This window comes from Aegilops tauschii, chromosome 2 (assembly GCF_002575655.3).
Source record: "Aegilops tauschii subsp. strangulata cultivar AL8/78 chromosome 2, Aet v6.0, whole genome shotgun sequence".
Taxonomy (NCBI): domain Eukaryota; kingdom Viridiplantae; phylum Streptophyta; class Magnoliopsida; order Poales; family Poaceae; genus Aegilops; species Aegilops tauschii.
Window position 1 is genome coordinate 436050279 of NC_053036.3, and position 27653 is coordinate 436077931.

At 46.0% G+C, this 27653-nt stretch overlaps 1 long non-coding RNA gene across 1 annotated transcript; it reads left to right on the forward strand.

The window, feature by feature from the left end:
- The first annotated feature begins 24159 nt into the window (after positions 1–24159).
- LOC120974600 (uncharacterized) lies at positions 24160–27244 on the forward strand. The gene is made up of 3 exons (XR_012203854.1): positions 24160–25235; positions 26043–26180; positions 26288–27244. It is a non-coding gene; the product is annotated as an uncharacterized lncRNA (long non-coding RNA).
- Positions 27245–27653: the final 409 nt, after the last annotated feature.

The following is a 27653-nucleotide window of genomic DNA, read 5'->3' on the forward strand; positions in this document are numbered from 1 at the left end:
AGAACCGTGGGTTAAATAACCTATGCCTTTTCCACGCAAATCAACTAAAAAGAAAGATGATGAAGAATTTGAACGCTTTGCTGAGATGCTGAGGCCATTTTTTTGCGTACTCGCTTGACTGATATCCTGAAAATGCCTCCTTATGCAAAGTATATGAAAGACATCATCACAAATAAGAGAAAAATACTGGAAGCTGAAATCTCCACTATGCTTGCTAATTACACTTTCAAAGATGGAGTACCTAAAAAACTTGGAGATCCCGGAATACCAACTATACCTTGCTCTATCAAAAAGAATTATGTGAAAACTACTTTGTGCGATTTAGGAGCTGGTGTTAGTGTTATGCCTTTCTCTTTATATAAAAGACTTGACTTGAATAAACTCACACCTATTGAAATATATTTGCAAATGGCAGACAAATCAACTGCCATACCTATCGGTATCTGTGAGGATGTGCCCGTTGTTGTTGCTAATGTACTATTTTGACTGACTTTGTTATACTTGAGATGCCCGAGGATGACAACATGTCGATTATCCTTGGTAGACCCTTCTTGAATACTGCAGGGGCTGTTATTGATTGCAATAAAAGCAAGGTCACTTTTCATATTAATGGCAATGAGCATACGGTGCACTTTCCGAAGAAACAATTCCAAGTGAATGGTATTAATGTTATTGAAAAATCTCCAACAATCACTATTGGAAGTTTTCAAATACCTTTACCTACCGTCAAAAAAAAATTAAATACTTATTGTTGGGGATATGCATATCCCCATTGAGGTAACTTAGTGATTTACGAAAGTTCTTGGGTTTCATGCTAATCGAAAGTGGTTGTTAATAAGACCTGATCAACCTTATTAATGGATCATTTTTGAACGGTATGAAGTTGATGAATTTAGTAAGCACTACCTTCTGTCCTTACCTTTTGTTTTCTATTTTTATTAGTTAAATAAAATAAAATGCCATGTTTTGTTTGTTTTCTGAATTTCCCGTGCAATAAAAATGACCTAAAAATAAAAGTCCTCAAAATGCCCTGAAAATTTTACACAATTGTTTTATGAATATTTCTGAATTTCTGGTGCAAATAATACCAGAGGGAGGTGCACCAGGTGGGAACAACCCACCTAGGCGCGCCAGGACCCCCAAGCACACCCTGGTGGGTTGTGGTCCCCACGTGGGCCCCCTCACTTACCTCTTCATCCCACATCATCACTTACCTCCAGAAAAAATCTCCATTGCTCTCTGTCCCGTGTTCTTGATCTCAAACCCGCGGATTTCGATCTCTTTGCTCGAAGCTCTGTTTCCAAAACTATTTTGGGGGATTGTTGCTTGGTATGTGACTCCACCATTTGTCCAATTAGTTTTTGCTTTAGTCGTTTATATTTTGAATAATTAGCTACTCTTGGTACTGTTGTAGATGTGCATGCATGTTAAATTATTAGTGTTCTAAGTAGTTTGAATGCTTGCTATGGCTTCTATGCATCCCTATGAGTAGTTGCTATCAATTTTATAAAGTTTTGTTGACAAACTTTTGTCACCCCAAAAAATTTATTTTCAGAAAATTGTACGCGGACATGAATATCTTCAGGAAGTTCGGCTCTAAGAAGAACTCCAAGGGTGTTATTGGGGAGTCTTCTAACAGCGATCTCCACCCTCAGAGGTTGGTAGAGGTACGGCCGTGCGAATGACCGCACACCCCGTTCCTGGAAGAGGCTGGAATTCTTCAGGAGTTCATGCAATATGTTGCAAATGCCGGACTCACCGACTTCATCGCAGATGAGTGTGACCAGCACCAAATCCTCACAAATATCTTTGTTCAGAGTTTTACTTTCCTTCCTAGAAATAATCCTCCTGAAGCGAGCTTCGATTTATATGCTGAAAACCATCTGATACCACTTACTGAATTTCGTGATATATGCTCGATCCCTTCTGATGGGAGTTTAGCCGAGCCTAGGCCGGCTGGGTTTGAGGACTTTAATCGCACTTTGACAGTGGGAGATGAGAGAGGGGTGTCAGCCACCACGGCTCTTAGGTTACACTTTCCTGTTGTACATTATTTTGGTTTATTTGTTGCTAAGTGCTTGCTTGCTAGAAAGAAAGTAGGTGCGCTCAGTGCACCAGACTTTGCTGTTTTACGCCGGGGATTGGAGGGTGACAACACTTATAGCTTGGGAGCTATTGTGGCCCGTCGCGTGCATCTTAATAAATCATAGGGTGAAATACATGGTGGGATTTTTGCTACTCGTTTGGCTGCTCATTTCGAGGTTGCGATACGCCCGCATGATTACCCTCTGACCAAGGTTTACCTAGACCATGCATCCATGGAACACCATCACTTTCTTGCACATGATCGTCCTGATATGGCCATTCCTTATAACCTGGTCTTTAGCGTTAAAACTCAGGATGTTATTCCATTGCCTGCACCTGCTTTATTTGATTCTGCTGCCAGGGGCGGATACCGGATCATGCCTGCGGACATCATCACCTACTGGAACGCTCAGGCTGCTGCGGAAGCGGCACAGCAGGAGCCCCAACAATGGAAAGAGTGGATGCTCGCTCCTCAGCACCCCTACTACCCTCTAGGTTACTGATCGACTACCAAGTTAGGCCAAAAGCCTAAGCTTGGGGGAGTACGTGTTTCCAACGAATTTACGTTCATGTCCACTTATTCCATTTGTTGGTGTCCACACTCTTTCATTGTATCATCCATGCTTAGATTTATTTTCTTTCTTTCTTCTTGTGTGTTTGAAAAACTTTAGAAAAAAGAAAAAAATAGTTATAGTTAATTTACTTTCTATGCATGCTTTGTAGTAATATTAAAAAGAAAACCCAAAAAGATTTCCTTGTTCTTCTTTTGCTTGTTGGGAGCTTTCCCGTGTAAATAGTTTTTCTCGTTTTTGCTTTTCTCTTTTTCTTGCTTGTTCATGAAAACCAAAAACTCCAAAAATATTTCAGTGTGTTTCTCTGAATTTGTTTTCTTTTTATTCGAGTTGTACCGAGGAGAAGACCACGATGAAAATGTTGAGTGGCTCTCATATGAATAATTGTTGATCTAATAAAGAGCACATTTTACCTTGTCTTCTCCTGTTGAATAAAATGTCGTGCAGATTCCAGCGTAGTGCAGTGTGTCCAGAGTGGGTTTCTCGGCTTTTGCGCGGGTTTCATGGAGGCGTTTGAATGTGGGAAGGAGGCGTGTTCAGCCGGGCGTTCATCGAGTGGCGCCCTCGACTATGACTTACGACACCGCGCCATTCTTCCACTGACGTGTGGGCTCTTTGGGTACATGGCCTGCATGTCAGTGACCCAACGCAGACAGCGCACGGCAGAGGAACTTTTGGTGGGCCAGGGCGGTCAGAAGCGGGCATTGCATAAACCGATGATTGTTCACTGAGTCTGACGTCATCTATTTCATCTAGATAAGCCTACTATATAATGTAAGAGAATTTTAAAATTTTCATATATACGTTGATAGCTCGTTCGATACGTTGTGATTCATAAAGACAACATTAAACATCAATTTTCTGCTTATCACAGATAAGATTGATTAATACCCGCAACAATCCATGTCCTTAACAAAGGGTGCATGCACGTATAGGTTGAGCGTGTCTCTTGCGTCGTGTGCTGTGTGCATGCAGGCGTGCGAGTGTTGCGTGTGTGCATGTGTACGTTTCAGTGTTGCATGCATGTGTGCGTACGTGCATGTGTTCGTGAGTGCATGTGTACGTGTTAGTGTTGCACGCTTGCATGCGTGCGTGTGTTCCTTATGTGTACGTGTCAGTGTTGCATGCCTGCATGCGTGCGTGTGTTCGTGCGAGTGTTGCATGCGTGCATGTGTACGTGCGGGGTGAGGCTACATGTCAGTCGACTGACTTTTTCATCTCTGGTCAGTAGATTTTCCAGCCGTTGGATATGAAATCAAGGGCCTGCAGTTTATCTTCAACCTCCACATCCTGAGCCGCCAGCCACCACCGGCCGAACCGCCGGCCGCCGCCACCCGCGGCTGGCCCGCCCCGCCCGTCCCGAAACCACTCCTCGCCGCCGGTCCGCCGCCGCCCCGGCCATCCTTCTAGGCCCCTCCACCCCCCCCCCCCCCGCGCACTACAAGAAATATGTCAACTAGTGACCTTCTGTCAGTGACCCTGGAAGAATTGGTCATAGATCTATGACCATTTCAGACCAATTGGTCAAAAGCTGTTCGGGGGGCTCCAAACCCTAAACTATAACGACCATTTTGGTCAGAAAGGTCGTAATTTCCTTACACGAAATGATCATAAAGCAGATAGCACTGGTCCGCTGACTTATTTCTAGCTGATCATGACCAATATTGTGGTGGGTTGCTATGACTAGGCGCCACCTCATCAGCTTTGCTTATGTGTCATGTCCATGTGGCAGTTTTGCCCTAGGTTGTGAAGCAACCTATATTTCTGCCATTCCCAAAATGCCCAAAAAAATCTCGTAAATTCTTTGGGTCATATCTTCGTCAAATATGTAAAAAAACCTTCCTTGCCTAGTTCAAAAATAATTCAAAAATATTCATTTTCCTATTTTGTTCAGAAAAACACTTTGTGAAGGAAGTACCACTTTGGCATGTCCAAATGGTATCCATTTTCTACGGTGCTTTCCTATGCCCAAATAACCATCCTCCACCAAATGCCAGCTCAATCCATTCATTAGTTTGAGCCCAGCTTCAACATTTGTATTTATGTCCAGTGTGGTACTTTGCAAAGCAAGTACCACCTAGGCTCCTCCTTTTGAGGTGAAAATTTGTGAAGATGGTCTTCTTAGTAACTGATCATCCTCAGCCAAAACTCACGCTCATTAGCCATGTGCATTTCCCGTACCGCTAATCAAACACTTGGCTGCTTATTCATGTTTGAGCATCGATCAGTCTCCTCGTGAGAATCTTATGTTGTGATTTTCTTCCTAGCACCTACCTGGGGAGTGCCCAACCCACTAGACATGCCTAGGCTGCCTAGAACACATGGCAACGGCACAATCACACGGTGACCACGCGGCGGGCATGCGAGTTTACGCGCTCTAGAGTTGGGGCCCTCGGCAACCGTACAAACCTCGACGTATCGCCACGAAACTGTGTATTTATGATTAAATATGTACTTATGTACCTAGAAATGAATTTTGGAAAAAATAAAGATCAAACTATGAGGCAGCTGCAGTTCAAATTTGACCCGCTTCCAGCTGAATCGGCGGGAATTTGTCTTTTTCACCAGAGGTGGATCAAAACTTTTGACACCCAACCATTTTGTCAATTTTGCATTAATATGGCCTAGTATTTTAGAAAATTGATTTGGTCCAATTTTGTAACAAATATATGCTAGGTCCTTCACAAAAAAACTCATTTCAGGCACTCAGAAAATGGAAAATGAATTTTCCGTGCAAAGAAAATGAAAACTCCCTTAGGCAACATTGTTTGGAATTCCAAGATGCACCATTGTGCACAATATGAGATCATTTGAACAAACTATGCCATGAATGTGGCCATAAGATTGATCATTTGGCTTGAAAGCCATGAATCTTCACGCATGATAGCTCGTTTCTCAGAACAATTTTTTAAAATAATTGCCGTATTACAAGTTTATTATTTTTCCTGGAAACTTGGTCACATATAATGACACAATGCGAAGGTTTTCCAATTTTTTGATTTTTTTGAATTTTTTATGCCCGTTTCAAAATGCGGTCACAACGACGGGCTTGACAGTTCCTAGCTAGTGGTTGAATCTTGGAAAACTTTTGATGTTTCTCTGATTAAATAGATAGTTATGTACCTATAAATGATTTTTGTAAAAAACAAAGAGCAAACTATGAGGTAGCCACAGTTCAAATTTGACCCGCTTCAACTAAATCAGCGGGAATTTGTCTTTTTCACGAGAGGTGGATCAAAACTTTTGACACCCAACCATTTGGTCAATTGTGCATTAAATATGGCCTAGTATTTTATAAAATTGATTTGGTCCAATTTTGCAATAAATATATTGTAGGTCCTTCACAAAAAAACTCATTTCGGGCACTCGGAAAATGGAAAATGAATTTTCCGTGCAAAGAAAATGAAAACTCCCTTAGGAAACATTGTTTGGAATTCCAAAATGCACCCTTGTGCAAAATATGATATCATTTAAACAAACTATGCCATGAATGTGGCCATAAGATTGATCATTTGGCTTGAAAGCCATGAATCTTCACGCATGATAGCTCGTTTTTTAGAACACTTTTTTAAAATAATTGCCGTATTACAAGTTTATTATTTTTCCTGGAAACTTGGTCACATATAATGTCACAATGCGAAGGTTTTCCAATTTTTTGATTTTTTTATGCCCGTTTCAAAATGCGGTCAAAACAACGGGCTTGACAGTTCCTAGCTAGTGGTTGAATCTTGGAAAACTTTTGATGGTTCTCTGATTAAATAGATACTTATGTACCTAGAAATGATTTTTGGAAAAAACAAAGAGCAAACTATGAGGTAGCCACAGTTCAAATTTGACCCGCTTCCAGCTGAATCGGCAGGAATTTGCCTTTTTCACGAGAGGTGGATCAAAACTTTTGACACCCAACCATTTGGTCAATTGTGCATTAAATATGGCCTAGTATTTTATAAAATTAATTTGGTCCAATTTTGCAATAAATATATTGTAGGCCCTTCACAAAAAAACCTCATTTCGGGCACTCGGAAAATGGAAATTGAATTTTCCATGCAAAGAAAATGAAAAATCCCTTAGGCAACATTGTTTGGAATTCCAAGATGCACCCTTGTGCACAATATGAGATCATTTGAACAAGCTATGCCATGAATGTGGCCATAAGATTGATCATTTGACTTGAAAGGCATGAGTCTTCACGCATGACAGCTCATTTCTGTGAACACTTTTTTAAAATAATTGTCGTATTACAAGTTTATTATTTTTCCTGGAAGCTTGGTCACATATAATGACACAATGCGAAGGTTTTCCAATTTTTTGATTGTTTTTGAATTTTTAAAATGCGGTCAAAACGACGGGCTTGACAGTTCCTAGCTAGTGGTTGAATTTTGGAAAACTTTTGATGTTTCTCTGATTAAATAGATACTTATGTACCTAGAAATTATTTTTGGAAAAAATAAAGAGCAAACTATGAGGTAGCCACAGTTCAAATTTGACCCGCTTCCAGCTGAATCAGCAGGAATTTGTCTTTTTCATGAGAGGTGGATAAAAGATTTTGACACCCAACCATTTGGTCAATTGTGCATTAAATATGGCCTAGTATTTTATAAAATTGATTTGGTCCAATTTTGCAATAAATATATTGTAGGTCCTTCACAAAAAAACTCATTTCGGGCACTCGGAAAATAGAAAATGATTTTTTCCGTCCAAAGAAAATGATAACCTCCTTAGGCAACATTGTTTGCCATTCCAATATGCACCCTTGTGCGCAATATGAGACCATTTTTTTGATGTTTCATGTGTAAAACTAGAAGAAAAACAAAATAAAAAACACAAATCACATATACTCTCTTCCCATTGGTGGAGTTGGTTTGACACGGATCGATGACATGGCGCTCATCCATCCATCCATCACCCCACATCCATCCATCTATCTATAGAAAACAAAAAATTAAAAATAAAATGAAAAGGGAATCCCCACGGCCCCACCCACCCCGATCCCATCCCTCCCTCTCGTCTCCCACCCACCCCGATCCCATCCCACCCTCGTCTCCCTCCCAAACCCTACCCGCCGCCGCGCCGCCCACCGACCGCCCCGCCGTCCCGCCATCCATGGCCTCCCCCACGCCCTCCTTCTCGCGGTCTCCTACGCCGCACTGCCACCAACCGCCCCCGTCTCCCTCACCTCGCCGCCGGCCATGACCTCTGCTCTCCCCTCCCCTCCTCTCATTAGAAGAGATCCGATCCCCCACGCCCTCCTCCTCTCGCCCCTCCCCTTCCCTCCCCAGAAGGGAGAGAAGAACCCGAGGGAGGGAGATCCAACGCAATCCAACCTCGGTCTCTGCTGCCTCGGCCTCGCGCCTCGTCGGAGTAGCTCCGCCGTCGACCGAAGTCCCGCAGGTCGACGTGTTCCCCCGCTCTTCTTCCTCCCTCTGTTTGTGTCTTCCTTTTTTCTCTCTCAAGTCTCAATCCCCTCTGTACTTCTCTATGCACGGAGGCCGCCATGGACGCCTGAGGTCCTCCGCTCCGACCCACACCCCGGCGGCCTTGCTGACGTCGTCGCCAAGGTGAGCCGCAACCTCGATGGAGGTCCGGTGTGATGCCCGGATAGTTAAGCTACAGTGAACCTCCGCTAATGATGCCACGTCACCTCGGTTACCGTTGATAAACTCGTGTCAGTTTGAAACCCAGTACAAATTTGAAATTTTAAAATAGAAACAACCTACAAAAGTTTTCAAACAAAAAAATAAAATGTTCAAAAGGTTACAAATATTCACTAACTATTTAACAAACAGTATTCAACATTTAATAAAGTATTTAATTGCCCTAAAACAATTAAAACAGTGACCAAAACAGCCCCATTAATCCATTTTCCATTTATGCAAAATCCAAATGATTTCAAATGCTCACCAAACCTTTTTGTGGCAATTCTAAATAATGGCTAGTATTTGATCTGTCAAGTTCTTTTAGAAAATGCATTGATGGCTCTACTTGTTGCAAAGCAGTGTACAAAAACTAAACAGAAAAATAAAATAAATAAAAGAGAAGTAAATTTAAAGCCTAACACTGCTCACCTAAAAGCCTAGTACTACAGAAGGCCCAGCCCACTAGTGGGCTTTTCTCCTACCACTTGAACAGAACAGGGAGGCCATGGCGCTGGCAGTGCTCGCAGGCCGTCCATGCTGTGGATGTCGCGCTGTCGGCCATCCCGCGGCTCCTCTGGCTGGATAAGATCGACCCCGAGCCCCCTAGATCGAACCCTAGCCCAGAAATTCCCCTCTCGCACTCGCGCTTCTCCTCTGAACCTCGTGTTCGAGCTGTCGTCGACGCGCCGTCGCCGTCCCCGCGGCCACTGGCCTCCCCGGCGACCGGGAGGTCGTCCAGGGACTTCCTCGTCGTCAACTCCGTCATCCCCATGCATCCATTCAACCGGAGCCGCACCGTACGTGTGGATCGAGCCGTCTTCCCCGCCACGGCCGCCGTTCGTCGTCAGATTTGTTGCCTCTCGAGCTCTCCCGACCTCCCAACCTCGTCCACGAGCACTGGGGTGAGCCCCTCTACCGATTCCCTCGCTTTCCCCTTTTGATCTGGGTCGTTTGCCGCCGCTCCCGTACTTGCTTGTGGTCGCCATGGCTGCAGCTCCATCCGGCCGCGCCCTGGCCGCGCACCCGCGAGCGCCTGTCCGAGCATGGCCTCGCGCCACTGCCTGCCGCTGCTCGCCCCCGCTGTGCCCTGCTGCTCCCCCCTCGTGACGTGTTTGCCCGCCTGCTGTCGCCTACTGCTTAGCGCCGCTGCTTCTACTATTGTTGCTGCTCGCGTACTGCTGCTGCTTGCTTTGCTGCTCCCACAACCTGACGCTGCTTTGCCCTGCTACTGCTGATCTTGCTTGCTGTTATGCTTTCGTGCTGTTCGCTGCTACTGTCGCTTGCCACTCGCTGCTGCTTGCTAGTTCCTACTACAACCTCTACCCGCCTCTACTAATGGCCATGGCCATGGCAAATCATGCGCTATGTGCGTGTATGCACAGCCAAGCTGGCCGGCTGTGACGCCCCCGATTTGACCGTACACTAATCATGCACGCAAATGTGTACGATCAAGATCAGGGACTCACGGGAAGATATCACAACACAACTCTAAAACATAAGTAAGTCATACAAGCATCATAATACAAGCCAGGGGCCTCGAGGGCTCGAATACAAGTGCTCGATCACAGACGAGTCAGCGGAAGCAACAATATCTGAGTACAGACATAAGTTAAAGAAGTTTGCCTTAAGAAGGCTAGCACAAACTGGGATACAGATCGAACGAGGCGCAGGCCTCCTGCCTGGGATCCTCCTAACTACTCCTGGTCATCGTCAGCGGGCTGCACGTAGTAGTAGGCACCTCCAGTGTCGTAGGTGTCATCGTCGACGGTGGCGTCTGTCTCCTGGACTCCAACATCTGGTTGCGACAACCAGATAGAAAGGAAAGGGGGAAAAGAGGGAGAGAAGCAACCGTGAGTACTCATCCAAAGTACTCGCAAGCAAGGAGCTACACTACATATGCATGGGTATATGTGTAAAGGGGCATATCAGTGGACTGAACTGCAGAATGCCAGAATAAAAGGGGGATAGCTAGTCCTGTCGAAGACTACGCTTCTGGTCATCTCCATCTTGCAGCATGTAGAAGAGAGTAGATTGAAGTCCTCGAAGTAGCATCGCATAGCATAATCCTACCCGGCGATCCCCTCCTCGTCGCCCTGTTAGAGAGCGATCACCGGGTTGTATCTGGCACTTGGAAGGGTGTATTTTATTCAGTATCTGGTTCTAGTTGTCATAAGGTCAAGGTACAACTCCGGGTCGTCCTTTTACCGAGGGACACGGCTATTCGAATAGATAAACTTCCCTGCAGGGGTGCACCACATAACCCAACACGCTCGATCCCATTTGGCCGGACACAATTTTTTGGGTCATGCCCGGCCTCGTAAGATCAACGTGTCGCAGCCCCACCTAGGCTCAACCGAGAGGTCAACACGCCGGTCTAACCCTATGCGCGCAGGGGTCTGGGCCCATCGCCCTATGCACACCTGCATGTTAAGAGGGCGGCCGGAAGCAGACCTAGCCTAGTGGCGTTCTAGTCCTATCCGTCGCTGACGTCAAAAAGAGCTTCGGCTGATACCACGACGCCGGGATACCCATAACTACTCCCGCGTAGATGGCTAGTGCGTATAGACCAAATGGCCAGACTCAGATCAAATACCAAGATCTCGTTAAGCGTGTTAAGTAACCGCGAACGTCGACCAGGGCCAGGCCCACCTCTCACCTAGGCGGTCTCAACCTGCCCTGTCGCTCCACCACAAAGATCCACTTGCGGGTACTCCTACGAGCCGACCCGACTTTAGTCATCACATGTGTCATGTATATAGTATATAAGTATATACCCGTGATCACCGCCCAGGTGATCACGGCCCGATAGTATAGCACAGCAGACGGACAAGAATGTAGGGCCACTGATGGAAAACTAGCATCCTATACTAAGCATGTAGGATTGCAGGTAAAGGTAACAACAGTAGTAGCAAGGATAGGCTATGCATCAGAATAGGATATGGGAAAGCAGTAACATGCTACACTACTCTAATGCAAGCAGTATAGAGAAGAATAGGCGATATCTGGTGATCAAGGGGGGGGGGCTTGCCTGGTTGCTCTGGCAAGTAGGAGGGGTCGTCAACTCCGTAGTCGAACTGGGCAGCAGCAGTGTCGGTCTCGTAGTCTACCGGAGAGAAGAGGGGGAAGAAACAGTAAATACAATGCAAACATAAACATGACGATGCGTGACATGACAATGAGCAGTGCGAGGTGTGTCCTAACGCGACAGTAGGTGGTACCGGCGAAGGGGGGAACATCCGGGAAAGTATTCCCGATGTTTTGCGTTTTTGGACAGATGGACCGGAGGGGGAAAGTTGCGAGTTCGATAGGTTAGGGAGGTGTGGTGGACGAACGGACTGCGTATCCGGATTCGCCTCGTCGTTCTGAGCAACTTTCATGTTGAAAATATTTTAATCCGAGTTACGGATTAAAAGATATGATTTTCTAAAGATTTTATTAATTTTTGGAATTTAATTAATTATTTAATTTAATTCGAAAATTGATTTATGACGTCAGCATGATGTCATGCTGACGTCAGCAGTCAACATTGACCGTTGACCTCGTCAACCTGACAGGTGGGTCCCACCTGTCAGGGGCTGTTACCTAATTAACTACTGTTAATTTAATTAATTATCTAATTAGATTAATTTAAACAGGATTAATTAACTTAATTAATTTAGTTAATTAATTAATTAATTAAATTTATTTTTATTATTTGTTTTATTATTATTTTTATTTTATTATTTATTTATTTATTTTTATTAATTAGTTTATTATTTTTATTATTATTATTTATTTTATTTATTATTATTTTTATCATTTTATTTTATTTTTTTCTTTTCGTTCTGTGGGCTGGGCCCCGTTTGTCATAGGCCCACGGGGTTCGGGCCCAGGGGAAGTGGCTCAGGGGGGCGAGGCCCACCTGGCAGTGGCCCAGGGGGGGCGAGCGGGTTTGGTCCATGGGTGCGGGCGCACCCGAGCGAGCGCTCGCCCGCAGGGCGGGACGAGGACGCCGGGGCACCGATGGCGGGGCTCGCCGGCGCGGCCAGGGGCCACGGCGGGTGGAGGCGAGGGGTGGCGCCGTGTGCGGCGCGGCGACGGCGGTGGGCGTGGGCGACGGGCGCCCGTAGCCTGCCCAGGGCAGGGCGGGGCCGTGGCCATGGACGAGGCCGCCGGCGCCCACGACGCCGGCCAGGAGGGCGGCGGAGGGCCGCGGGTGGCGCGGGGGTGGAGGTAGTGGCGAGATGGCGCAGAGAGGAGGAGGGCGGGGGTGCGGTGAGCGCGTTCGGGCCCCGGGTCGGCGAGTGCACGGCGACGGAGGGGGGGCCGTGGGGCGGGCGCTCGCCCGCAGAGGGTGCGGCGAGGCGAGGCCGGTGGCCAGGGCGGCCGCGGTGAGCGCGGGGGCGAGGGAGAGAGAGGAGGGGCGCGGCGGAGCTCACTGGGGCCGTAGGGGGAATGGCAGCGGGGCCCGTGGAGGGGGGTCGGGGACGACGCGACGCAGGGGAGGAGGGCAAGCAGGCCGGCGGGGAGCGCTCCGGCGAGGGCGAGGCGGCGCGTGCTCCTGGCGGCGGCGGGCGACGGCGGTCTCCTCTCGATCCCGATCTGGATCGGGGGAGGGAGGAGGAGATATTTCGGTGGGGGGGAGTGTCGGTGGGGTGTGGGAGTGGGGGGAGGAGTGGATAAGGGGAGAGTAGGGGTGGGCCGGCCGGCTGGGCCTGGGTTTGGCCCAGTTGGGCCAGGGTCCAGTGGGGGGGAGGGGGTTCCTCCTTTCTTCTTCTTTTTTCTGTTTGTTTTCACTGTTGCATTTTCTTTTCTTTTTATTTATTTTCTTTTCAGTTTTACATCATTTTAAAATAGTTAGGCATTTTCTAAAAATATGTTTTCCCCTGCAATAATTATCAGTGCAATATCTCGCACCCACCGAACATTTTTGTTTAAATTTTTGAAAACTTTTATTATTGACATTAATTTGAATTTAAATTTTGAAACGGTTTCGAATCATCGCGAGGTTAACAACAGTAACTGTGGTGACGTGGCATCATTAACGTGAGATTACTGTAGCATGATTATCCGGGCGTTACACCGGCCGTGCAAATTAGCTTAGGATCTAATTACTAGTACTAGTTAGTTTAACTACTAACCAATGACAATGCCTCCCGCTGTTAGTAATCTGATTTAGTTAAAGTCAAACTAACCATGGACAATGACATGTGGGACCTATGTTCACTATTCAACATTTGACCATTCAACCTTTGACTGGGTCAGCCCAACCCCCACTGGCCCATTGTCATACTCATAGGCTAGAGTACACTATGTGACAAAGTATTTATTGTTTCATTTTCGAATTGAATTAAAACCAGAAATTTCCAAAATGATTAAAACTTCAAAAATTAATATAAAATAATCCATAACTCGGATGAAAATAATTTGTACATGAAAGTTGCTCAGAAAAATATGACGATTCCAAATACGCAGTCCGTTCGTCCGCCACGCGTCCCTAGCATAGTGAACCTGCAACATTTCACCTCCGGTTCCTCTGTCCGAAAACGTGAAACACCGGGAATACTTTCCCGGATGTTTCCCCACTTCGCGGGTATCACCTACTACTGCGTTAGCTCACCTCTAGCACCGCGTATTGCCATGCTACGCTTTGTGATGCTTTGATTGCTCTGTTATTTATTGTGTTCCCCCTCCGTTGCATTAGAGTAGTGTAGCATGTTACTGCTTTCGGTTAATCCTATTCTGTTGCATAGCCTGTCATTGTTGCTCCAGTTGTTTGCCTTACCTGCTATCCTACTGCTTAGTATAGGATGCTAGTTTTTCATCAGTGGCCCTACATTCTTGTCCGTCTGCTGTGCTATACTATCGGGCCGTGATCACCTGGGCGGTGATCACGGGTATATACTTATATACTATATACATGACACATGTGGTGACTAAAGTCGGGTCGGCTCGTTGAGTACCCGCAAGTGCTACTGATGAGGGGGCTGAAAGGACAGGTGGCTCCATCCCGGTACAGGTGGGCCTGGGTTCCTGACGGCCCCCGACTGTTACTTTATGGCGGAGCGACAGGGCAGGTTGAGACCACCTAGGAGAGTGGTGGGCCTGGCCCTGGTCGGCGGTCTCGGTTACTTAACACGCTTAACGAGATCTTGGTATTTGATCTGAGTCTGGCCATTTGGTCATACGCACTAACCAGCTACGCGGGAACAGTTATGGGCACTCGACGTCGTGGTATCAGCCGAAGCTCTTCTTGACGTCAGCGACGGAGTGGCGCGCGCCGGATTGGACTGGAACGCCTGCTAGGCTAGGTCTGCTTCCGGCCGCCCTCGCAACGTGCAGGTGTGCAATGGGCGATGGGCCCAGACCCTTGCGCGCATTGGATTTAGACCGGCGTGCTGACCTCTCTGTTGAGCCTAGGTGGGGCTGCGATGTGTTGATCTTACGAGGCCGGGCATGACCCAGAAAAGTGTGTCCGGCCAAATGGGATCGAGCGTGTTGGGTTATGTGGTGCACCCCTGTAGGGAAGTTTATCTATTAAAATAGCCGTGTCCCTCGGTAAAAGGACGACCCGGAGTTGTACCTTGACCTTATGACAACTAGAACTGGATACTGAATAAAACACACCCTTCCAAGTGCCAGATATAACCTGGTGATCACTCTCTAACAGGGCGACGAGGAGGGGGTCGCCGGGTAGGATTATGCTATACGATGCTACTTGGAGGACTTCACTCTACTCTCTTGTACATGCTGCAAGATGGAGGCTGCCAGAAGTGTAGTCTTCGACAGGATTAGCTATCCCCCTCTTATTCTGGCATTCTACAGTTCAGTCCACCGATATGACCCTTTACACATATACCATGCATATGTAGTGTAGCTCCTTGCTTGCGAGTACTTTGGATGAGTACTCACGGTTGCTTTTCTCCCTCTTTTCCCCTTTCTATACCGGATTGTCGCAACTAGATGCTGGAGTCCAGGAGCTAGAGATCCCGAGGATGATTCTACATGGAGTTCGGCTTCGAGGAGTAGTTAGGAGGTCCCAGGCAGGAGGCCTTGCCTTTTCGATCGTTGCTACTTTTATGCTAGCCTTCTTAAGGCAAACTTGTTTAACTTATGTCTGTACTCAGATATTGTTGCTTCCGTTGACTTGTCTATGATCGAGCACTTGTATTCGAGCCCTCGAGGCCCCTGGCTTGTATTATGATGCTTGTATGACATATTTATGTTTTAGAGTTGTGTTGTGATATCTTCCCGTGAGTCCCTGATCTTGATCTTACACATTCGCGTGCATGATTAGTGTACGGTCAAATCTGGGGCGTCACAAGTTGGTATCAGAGCCGACTACCTGTAGGAGTCCCCTTTCCAACTCCTTCGCCGAAGTTGAGTCTAGTCATTACAAAACTGTTACTAACATGGCTGTGTGTCTTACGGGCCCACGTCGCCATTGGGTGGTATTAGGATCTTTTACTCCTTGTCTATACTCTGGGACTCTAATCTCTCTTCTATTCGGGTTAAGTGAATTTTGCTAAATCTAACATTAGGATCTCGTTATCACTTTCACCCGGAGAGCCCCTTATTACTGATGACCGTCTGCTGCACGTGAAGACCCTGAAGATACTCTCCGCTGATAACCCGAGAACTTGTGTTCATCTCTTTTCCAATTCCCTTTCATCGATAAACTCCTATGGATAACCGCGTATACTCACCATTCATACAATGTTTCCCAGTTGATCTTGTTATTACAAGATACCCCGAAATTATCTCTGTTGTTTCGAGAATTCTTGAGCTTACTGCCTTGCTGTTCTTTGTCACCTGAATACCCCTATGGATAATTCTCGCACTTACCGAGTATCCGCTCATCCCCAGTTGATTCAAGTATTTCACAAAAGTGTTCAAAATACCATTCGATCTTCCGAAAATCCTCAGGAGCCTTTTTGCTCTTGAAATTCTTGCTTACTTGCATAATGATTAATCCCATAAGTCTCGAAATCTTATTGGCACCCTTTGTCATTATCTTTTTGAGTCCATTGATTCAATATGTTGCGAATGCTCGCAATCCTCAATCAGATCCTAGAATTCATCCTTCCGGCTCAGACATCATTTTTAACATGAGCTGGATCTCGACCAATCAAATCGTCGTCGTTTGTACCCCTAAGGCTATTCAGCTTATCCATCCCTAATCAGAGCATTGCTTCTGATCCCTTGTCTTGGAATTCATAATTCTTTTGCAAATGAGCTCTGAAGTAGTCAGTTGTTTCTATCATCCGATCTCCTTACATGCTTTTTCTTCTGGTTGAGTACCGATGCTCACACCAGATCCCTTATGGACCATCAGAACCTTGTTGGATTTTATCCGACGATGTCCTTCATATTCAATAACTTTGTGAGTCTTTTCTCGGATACATAATGCCTTTGGTAAATTGTATCCTATGCTTTGTCAACAATGCTATCCTTTCGAGCTTGTGTTATTTACTCCTGAAGTTTGCGGTATATGTTCCCAAGATGCCCCTATGGGTTGAAGCCTTCTCTAATCCGTGTGAACCCGAAAGTTTTCACGAGTCATACTCTTCTGGTGCTTCGCCAGATAAAATTTCAGCACTACAACTTCTTCGTAAACGAGAAGTAAATGAAAGGTTATGCATTGCAGGAGTGGGAGTCGACCTTGAACATTTGTGTTCATGCCCACGGACACGAGGTAGATCTTATCATTAAAAGCTTCTCTTAAATTAATTATTCCCTTGGTATAAGTTCATCTTATATCTGGGATCTGGCCTTTTGCAATCGTGGTTCCGACCATGTTTCTCCTTGATTCCATTTCTCGTGCTAGTTTGAGCACTTGTCTTCTGCAGAGCAATACCCTAGTCCAACCTCTACTCTGATCTGTCGTCGAGTATTACCCCCCCGGTATCTCGAGATTATCATGGAACTGCATAACTTCTTATGAGTTCTTCATCAAGTGCTACATTCTCACTGAATCCAATATTTCACGGGCTCTGAGCTATTAAACACTCAAAGACACCGATAACTGACTCGAGTCCACACCGCGAGTAAACAACTCTTGGTGACCTTCATTACTTACGAGTTTGAACTCGATCACGTCATTCCTAGCCTACTTGGCTATATCCTTGTCGTGTCGATTTTAACTGTGCTACCTGGTCCTTCTTCCCGGAGCAAAAATTTCGACGGTGAGCTAATCTTACGTCGATCTTCCTCGTCATACCATTTGTCCTTGAACAACAAGCTTGATTTCGAGTTTGTGTCCTACCCATGGTTCCAATAACCTACCGCTTCATCATTCCTTTGACTTGATGTCGTCGCTGATTGATTACATCTTCATGAAATCTCTCGACAAATGTGCCGTGATCATCATCAACCTTTTGAGCTCTTCCAAGATATCAATTGAGTTCATGATGAGAAATACCATCCTTGCCCCGATGATTTGTGTTATCTTTGACCACTTTATTGCCTTCCGTTTAACACAAACTTGTTCGTGTTTTGTGTTATACCTTGAGTTCCTTGCTATCCAGCAATTGTTCTTCTTTACCTTGGAACATTAACATCTCTTATGTCATCTATGTTGTGGGAATTTCACCACCTCTTAAGAATTCTTGGTATGGTGATACTTCTCACCATCACCATTCTTTCTGGGGTCCTCGTGTTGATTCCAACCGGGGTACCAACAAGTGAGCGGTGCTGTTTGGATTCTGCCCTTCTAGCAAGCCTATTCCTTTGAAGTTAATGGTCGGACATTCATTCTTAGACTATTGATTATTGAATCACCATTCCGACGTTGGTCGTGCAACCCAGCCCATATTTCGGGTGCACCTTTCAACCAATGTTTAATTGTGTATGTTTTCCTTGAGCATACATCATTATATCATTTGCACTGACAAATGTTATCTCCTTGTTCACATAATTGTGGAAACCCATCTTTTGGAAGTCTCGATGAATTGTCGCTGAGTTCATCAGCTACCACCTTTTTCCCTTCATTGGTTTAATGATAAGCTTTTGTTTCGGAACCCGCTTTCGTAGTAATTTTCCCGAGAATCTTACAATGTCGTCTCGTCAATTTGTTTTGCACCTTTTCTTCTCAGGCATCCTGAGTCTGAGGTATCCTGACACCAATCAGATCTGAATCTCGGTCAGATATGATGGTTGGAGCATTTTTCCAAGAGTCATACCATTGGTCTTTATATAACCCAGTAGGGTGATATCATGCCTAGAGGCCTATTGTTATAGTTTCCTTTTTAACAGGGTTAATCATTTTTCCATGAGGAAATTGAATGCCTGGTTTAATAAGTTATCCGGATGGATCCTTTGTGTATCCAAAGTCCGATTTTTGCTTGAAGACCATGACAATGCTATCCTGAAGCATGTCTGTGGTACTCCGATCTTCAATAAGAACATTTGAAGCCCAATGCTAAATGTTTTCTTGCTCAATTATCCAAACACCGTTGTATGGGTTTTGTCATGAAATTCCTCTCCCCTTACCTAAATGGTTTTCTACTTTCTATCCTGTCATGGAATCATGCTCTGCTTGTCCTTGGGAAGGATATACCCCTGAAGTATGTGTTTAAACACATTTTCCTTTCCATTGTTCTGTTTAATCTGATAATCATATTTTCCTTTCCATTGGTTGGTTTAACGTTTATGGTGATCATTATGATCTAAGCAGTATTAATTCCCTGCTTGTGCAAACACCTCGGTGTACAACTCTGTCAGTAAGACCCTGTTACTATTGTTGGTGACATTCCGGTAACCACCGATGGATGAGAACTTTGCCTATTGGTCCGCCTCGTTCAACGAGCAGGAAAATGGTTATCTTTGTCCCTCGCCCTTGGTACCAACGTTGTTGCCAACATAACTGACAGGCTACCCTCTGACATGCCTTGCTATCGTGACCGTGCAAGATGTCAGCCCCCTTTCCACTTTAAACCACATGGTGGGCCCATAATCCATAGTTCCACAGGATCGAAACCTGACTCTCCTGTACACCCTTGATTCTAAGGTTATTTCTCACGCTTGGCTTCATATGAAAATCTCGAGCCGCCTTCTGAGAGGCGATCTATTTTGGTATCAGACGCAATACTTATTCCCATTGCTCTAAACCCCTTTCATTCCCCTTGTTTCAGGCAATGAACGATTGCATGCCCGCTCGAAACTTTTCATACTACCTTCATACTTTGCTCTCGATATATTATTAAGTTTCAATTCGAGAATTACTTTCCTCCACCTTCCCCGATGTTATCTACCAGATAGACAACCTTACAAAGGTCTGTTCTCCTGGAAAACCCACCTTTTATTATTCTTTCGCAAGTACGATGGAGTTCTCGAAGAAAGGATACTGACTTCATCATGATGACCTGAGGCAGAGAAATGAAGACATCAACGTAATGGATCGACCTCTTCGAGAAGAGCAACCAAGGCCGAGAAGATCCATTAGGATTTCGTAACCAGAACTCCCCCCTTACTCCACCTCTTAAAATCTCGGGACGAGATTTCTTGTAGTGGAGGAGAATTGTGACGCCCGGATAGTTAAGCTACAGTGAACCTCCGCTAATGATGCCACGTCACCTCGGTTACTGTTGATAAACTCGTGTCAGTTTGAAACCCAGTACAAATTTGAAATTTTAAAATAGAAACAACCAACAAAAGTTTTCAAACAAAAAAATAAAATGTTCAAAAGGTTACAAATATTCACTAACTATTTAACAAACAGTATTCAACATTTAATAAAGTATTTAATTGCCCTAAAACAATTAAAACAGTGACCAGAACAGCCCCATTAATCCATTTTCCATTTATGCAAAATCCAAATGAATTCAAATGCTCACCAAACCTTTTTGTGGCAATTCTAAATAATGCCTAGTATTTGATCTGTCAAGTTCTTTTACAAAATGCATTGATGGCTCTACTTGTTGCAAAGCAGTGTAGAAAAACTAAACAGAAAAATAAAATAAATAAAAGAGAAGTAAATTTAAAGCCTAACACTGCTCACCTAAAAGCCTAGTACTACAGAAGGCCCATCTCACCAGTGGGCTTTTCTCCTACCACTTGAACAGAACAGGGAGGCCATGGCGCTGGCAGTGCTCGCACGCCGTCCATGCTGTGGATGTCGCGCTGTCGGCCATCCCGCGGCTCCTCTGGCTGGATAAGATCGACCCCGAGCCCCCTAGATCGAACCCTAGCCCAGAAATTCCCCTCTCGCACTCGCGCTTCTCCTCTGAACCTCGTGTTCGAGCTGTCGTCGACGCGCCGTCGCCGTCCCCGCGGCCACTGGCCTCCCCGGCGACCGGGAGGTCGTCCAGGGACTTCCTCGTCGTCGACTCCGTCATCCCCATGCATCCATTCAACCGGAGCCGCACCGTACGTGTGGATCGAGCCGTCTTCCCCGCCACGGCCGCCGCCGTTCGTCGTCAGATTTCTTGCCTCTCGAGCTCTCCCGACCTCCCAACCTCGTCCACGAGCACTGGGGTGAGCCCCTCTACCGATTCCCTCGCTTTCCCCTTTCGATCTGGGTCGTTTGCCGCCGCTCCCATACTTGCCTGTGGTCGCCATGGCTGCAGCTCCATCCGGCCGCGCCCTGGCCGCGCACCCGCGAGCGCCTGTCCGAGCATGGCCTCGCGCCACTGCCTGCCGCTGCTCGCCCCCGCTGTGCCCTACTGCTCCCCCCTCGCGACGTGTTTGCCCGCCTGCTGTCGCCTACTGCTTAGCGCCGCTGCTTCTACTGCTGTTGCTGCTCGCGTACTGCTGCTGCTTGCTTTGCTGCTCCCACAACCTGACGCTGCTTTGCCCTGCTACTGCTGATCTTGCTTGCTGTTATGCTTTCGTGCTGTTCGCTGCTACTGTCGCTTGCCATTCGCTGCTGCTTGCTAGTTCCTACTACAGCCGCTACCCGCCTCTACTAATGGCCGTGGCCATGGCAAATCATGTGCTATGTGCGTGTATGCACAGCCAAGCTGGCCGGCCGTGCAAATTAGCTTAGGATCTAATTACTAGTACTAGTTAGTTTAACTACTAACCAATGACAATGCCTCCCGCTATTAGTAATCTGATTTAGTTAAAGTCAAACTAACGATGGCCAATGACATGTGGGACCTATGTTCACTATTCAACATTTGACCATTCAACCTTTGACTGGGTCAGCCCAACCCCCACTGGCCCATTGTCATACTCATAGGCTAGAGTACACTATGTGACAAAGTATTTACTGTTTCATTTTCGAATTAAATTAAAACCAGAAATTTCAAAAATGATTAAAACTTCAAAAATTAATATAAAATAATCCATAACTCGGATGAAAATAATTTGTACATGAAATTTGCTCAGAAAAATATGACGATTCCGAATACGCAGTCCGTTCATCCGCCACGCGTCCCTAGCATAGTGAACCTGCAACATTTCACCTCCGGTTCCTCTGTCCGAAAACGTGAAACACCGGGAATACTTTCCCGGATGTTTCCCCACTTCGCGGGTATCAGCTACTACTGCGTTAGCTCACCTCTAGCACCGCGTATTGCCATGCTACGCTTTGTGATGCTTTGATTGCTCTGTTATTTATTGTGTTCCCCCTCCGTTACTTCTTTCTGATAGACCCCGAGACTGCCGGCGACCCCCAGTTCGACTACGGTGTTGACGATCCCTCCTTCATGCCAGAGCAACCAGGCAAGCCCCCCTTGATCACCAGATATCGCCTACTCTACTCTCTACTGCTTGCATTAGAGTAGTGTAGCATGTTACTGCTTTCGGTTAATCCTATTCTGTTGCATAGCCCGTCATTGTTGCTACAGTTGTTTCCCTTACCTGCTATCCTACTGCTTAGTATAGGATGCTAGTTTTCCATCAGTGGCCCTACATTCTTGTCTGTCTGCTGTGCTATACTATCGGGCCGTGATCACCTGGGCGGTGATCACGGGTATATACTTATATACTATATACATGACACATGTGGTGACTAAAGTCGGGTCGGCTCGTTGAGTACCCGCAAGTGCTACTGATGAGGGGGCTGAAAGGACAGGTGGCTCCATCCCGGTAGAGGTGGGCCTGGGTTCCTGACGGCCCCCGACTGTTACTTTATGGCGGAGCGACAGGGCAGGTTGAGACCACCTAGGAGAGAGGTGGGCTTGGCCCTGGTCGGCGTTCGCGGTTACTTAACACGCTTAACGAGATCTTGGTATTTGATCTGACTCTGGCCATTTGGTCTATACGCACTAACCAGCTACGCGGGAACAGTTATGGGCACTCGACGTCGTGGTATCAGCCGAAGCTCTTCTTGACGTCAGCGATGGAGCGGCGCGCGCCGGATTGGACTGGAATGCCTTCTAGGCTAGGTCTGCTTCCGGCCGCCCTCGCAACGTGCAGGTGTGCAATGGGCGATGGGCCCAGACCCCTGCACGCATAGGATTTAGACCGGCGTGCTGACCTCTCTGTTGAGCCTAGGTGGGGCTGCGACGTGTTGATCTTACGAGGCCAGGCATGACCCAGAAAAGTGTGTCCGGCCAAATGGGATCGAGCGTGTTGGGTTATGTGGTGCACCCCTGCAGGGAAGTTTATCTATTCGAATAGCCGTGTCCCTCGGTAAAAGGACGACCCGGAGTTGTACCTCGGTAAAATGACAACTAGAACTGGATACTTAATAAAACACACCCTTCCAAGTGCCAGATATAACCCGGTGATCGCTCTCTAACAGGGCGACGAGGAGGGGATCGCCGGGTAGGATTATGCTATACGATGCTACTTGGAGGACTTCAATCTACTCTCTTCTACATGCTGCAAGATGGAGGCTGCCAGAAGCGTAGTCTTCGACAGGATTAGCTATCCCCCTCTTATTCCGACATTCTTCAGTTCAGTCCACCGATATGACCCTTTACACATATACTCATGCATATGTAGTGTAGCTCCTTGCTTGCGAGTAGTTTGGATGAGTACTCACGGTTGCTTTTCTCCCTCTTTTCCCCTTTCTATACCGGATTGTCGCAACCAGATGCTGGAGTCCAGGAGCTAGAGATCCCGAGGATTATTCTACATGGAGTTCGGCTTCGAGGAGTAGTTAGGAGGTCCCAGGCAGGAGGCCTTGCCTTTTCGATCATTGCTACTTTTGTGCTAGCCTTCTTAAGGCAAACTTGTTTAACTTATGTCTGTACTCAGATATTGTTGCTTCCGTTGACTCGTCTATGATCGAGCACTTGTATTTGAGCCCTCGAGGCCCCTGGCTTGTATTATGATGCTTGTATGACTTATTTATGTTTTAGAGTTGTGTTGTGATATCTTCCCGCGAGTCCCTGTTCTTGATCGTACACATTTGCGTGCATGATTAGTGTACGGTCAAATCGGGGGCGTCACATCCGGCTTCCGGATCCGAGCCGCAGACACCCACCAGTTGTTTTTGTCTGCTTCCTCTCTTGCTCCGTTGTTCTCACGCGACCATCTTGACTCCCTCCCGCACGCACGAGCAGCAGGAAGATGCAGTTCTTCATCAAGACCTCACAGGCGCGTCGCCGGCCCCGCCGCCCTCCCCCTCCCGATCCTGTACCCGCTGATTGGTCTGGTTTGATTTTGCTGGGCGATGTGCCCAGTAAATCGTTGATGTGTGCTGCTTGGCGTGCTGTTTGTGCGCATGTTCGTTAGGATTCAGCTTGCGCTGCATTTTTTCAGGCAGGCTATGTTCAGGTTTCTTGGCAGGGAAATTATCTGGTGAAGTTTGGATTGCTCGAATCAGGCTAACGTATGCCCCTGTGTTAGGATGCAGGGACGAATGTATAGATGATCAGTCCACATCTATAGATGTAGATGCCTGTTAGGATGTGGAGTAAAGTATTCTCAGAGCCTAACTGCTCCACTAACCAGCCCACCGTTGGTACCGGATGGATAGCAGCAGTACCATACAGTATATGGAATAGGATTCAGCGTACATGTTAAAATAGAACATGTCCGTACAACGCAAGCTCAAGATACTACTACTACTAGTGACAATATAGCTGTATAGTAGTGTGGATCAGGGTATGTTTATGCAATTCTGCTGTCGACAGTATTTTATTTTCATTCATCGAAAAGGAGCGGTGCTGCCGGCTGCTATGCTAGTGTGCAGTGCACATGCTGGAGATGCACATGCATTGGGGGTGTCTGTGTGAAGAATATTCCCAGCGATCGGTCGACAACGCAACCTGACATGCGTGAAAACTTACTTGAGCAACACGCCCTTCTCTCGTTTATGTAAGATTCCACCGTGATTGGCTCTTAAAAGCGCCACCCTGCACTAGCTGCTGCTGTTCTACTTTGCATTGACTCGAGACACGCAATGCCACGTAATGTTGCTGCTGTGCTTGGTATTTGGTGGATTATAGAACATAACCGAACCAGCAGTTGAGGCTGCGTTTGGTGGATTATAGAACGTACCTGCTAACTTGCCGTAGATCACATTCGTATAGCAGGAGAAAATTGTTGCGTGAAGAGTAGAATATCTTGCATCGACCAGTGAAGTTACACATAAATAAATATTCTAGGATATGATTTGAACTTGTAAAGGCGTACGGAGAGCACCGAACTGTCATTTATATACCACGCGACGTTCCTGTTCAAAAAGTAGGACAGTAGCTTCAGGTTTGTATATAAAGCATCTATGTCCAGTTTGATGATGTGTGTTGTTTGTTTCTTACTGGCAGCTGTGGATACTGTGGCTACACATTGAATTGAGCTCCTCAACACGGAACACGGCCAACATTGGATCCAAGTACAGGAAGCAGATCAGGAAAGGCGTCGTCTCATTCTTTGTGATTTTTTGTATTGTGTGCCTTGAAAAGCATGGTTACAACCATTCCTAATTTTTTGTTCTTGTTCGATTTGGTTTTGGATGCAGCAGGTGCTCTGCTCTTGCGCACGTTTGGTGGCGTCTCCGGCACAGCCGTGCTTCTTGAGGCGACCGGCGTGATGGCGGGTGTGTATGGCGGCGACCACAAGCTCTCCGGTGAGCGGCTCCCTCTCCTACCCCTAGTTCTCTTTTCTACTCCTATAGCATTGGTCTGTTGGTTTAGAACACTAGCAACAGGAGTAGTAAAAGCTTACTGATGTAGGAGTAGTGAAAGCTTCATGGTTGATCCTGATTGCTGAACATGGGAGATGTATCTTCTTTTGTGTATCAATTACATAGCAGTACTATGTAATGGAACAGTCTATGTACTGTTATTTTTAGGTTAGGTTGAAGTGATTGGTAGGCCTTTGTTAAGAAGCGAGCTTCTTTAAATTTCCGTTGTTATTTGCACTATATTCCACGCACACCTCATGTGAATCTGTGATCATATCCATAGACCAGTGAATTTATTGCACTATTTGCTTGCTGTGAAGTATCCAGTATTTGTTACATTATGTCTTTAAGTAGTAAAATTGAGAATGGCAATCAAAATTCTTCAACTGAACTGCTCTTTCATTGTACCACGAAATACTAAAGTTTTGCTATGTATAACACTGCTAAATGTGTTTTTGAATAGGATGTATTGTTCTATGCAGAAGATCTGATTTGCACAAACATAGTTATCTGCGTGTCTTGCCTGACTTGGTATTTGTTATATCCTGTTGGTTGAATGGATGGTGGTGCCACTACAGTGGTAAAAGTGGTAGTTTACTCAGGTTGCTGTGAGGTTAATCCCTTTGGCAACATTCTTTGAGAATTTTGTAATGCCTCCTTTGGGGTGCTGATACACTATTACACAAATTCTATGGTATGTGAGTTGTTGTTGTTGTTGCTGCAAGCATTGATACAATATGTCATGTGCAGGGAGCTCCGCATCTGAGTCTCGACCATCCTCCACAGCAAGGAGCTGGGCCAAGGGAGCTAGCAGCGCTACTGGTTTCTTGAGGCCGGATCGTGTAAGATGGTGCACCACGGCGTGCGGCGGCCTATTCTGTCGTAGTGGTATTGTGTATAGTCTCATCCCGCACTGAGTATCAATATGTTGTTTTAATCCTGATGATGTTGTAGGATAAAGTGGTTACTTGTCTGATGCACATTGTTCTTTGCAGGGTTATGATGATATTTCCAAGGAAATATACTGACCCTGATGTGGCTAAGGTGCAGATTTGCCCTTTCTGAAACAATTTTACTCTGTTTTGTGTTCTTCCTGTATGTCCAGTTTCACATTGCTGGTGTTTCATGTCATATTCATCAATCCTGCTCACATTGCTGTTGTTTTTTCAGTAGCAAATAAATAAATAAAGTAAATGTACTATATCTTGGTATTCTAGAACTTCAGTGCCTCACAGAAGTTGCTTTATGTACTGCTTTAGCTTGCAAACCTGATGATTTGTTGTCTGTTCTCATTTCTTAAGTTTGAAATGTTTCAAACCTGATGATAAAGTAAATGTACTATTTCTTAAGTTTCTTTAGTTTGCTGCTGACATGTGGAGGAGAAAGCCACAGGAATCACCATCTCAACGGTCCGGCCTTAGTGCTTGCTGCTGACATTTTGCTGCTATTGTTCTGCTAGCCATTCTGCTGACATTTTGCAGGTGACGCCCAGCCCCCAGGGAGCTCCGCATCCAAGTCTAGTATAGGGTATTTCTGTTTTAATTTTCTTTGTCATAGAATAGTTTTGTTTGGCACTTACTGTTCCCGAGATGTAAAGATATGTATTGCTGGAATGAATGGTTGTAATATAATAACATTGCACGTTGCTTTGAAAATGTATCAGAACTGGGCTAGGCCCAAGATAGCTTGTGGTGTGATGAGTTGTAATGTCTATGGCATAGTAATTTTTTTGGATTGGATTAATTTTTTCGGAACTGGGCTAGGCCCAAGTTATATTGGACAATTATTTTTGAGGGAAAAACATGAGAGGCCCAGCAAAGAAATGGCCCAGAAAAATACATGATCAAAAAGAAAATCTGCTGTTAAAAGGGCCACGCAAAGAAATCAATAGGGCTGAATTGTTGGGTCAGACCCATGTAGCTAATAAAAGCACAGGAAAAAAATACATTAAAAAGGCCGAATTGTTGGGCTAGGCCCATGTAGAAAATCGAATTGGACCGGGCTGATTCTTGTGCCACATCAGATTGCCCACGTCGGATGCCTACGTGGCCTGGGGAGGCTGCTAGTGACCAAAACAAAACAGTAGGCATATTTTGGTCGTAAACGTCTACGACCTTCTCATAGAGAAGGTCGTTAATTTCAGTTTACGACTGCCAGCTTTTGACCTTCTGTTTTTGGTCACAAAAAGGTCGCAAATGAAAAACAATGACCTTTCAGTGACCAATAGTCAAGGTCACAAGTTGACATATTTCTTGTAGTGGCGCCGCGCTTTTTCTCTGGCGATCCCCACGCCACCGCCCAATCACCGCGCCCCCCACCGCCAGCGACTGCCAACTAGAGGTCTCACGACTTCGAATCCCC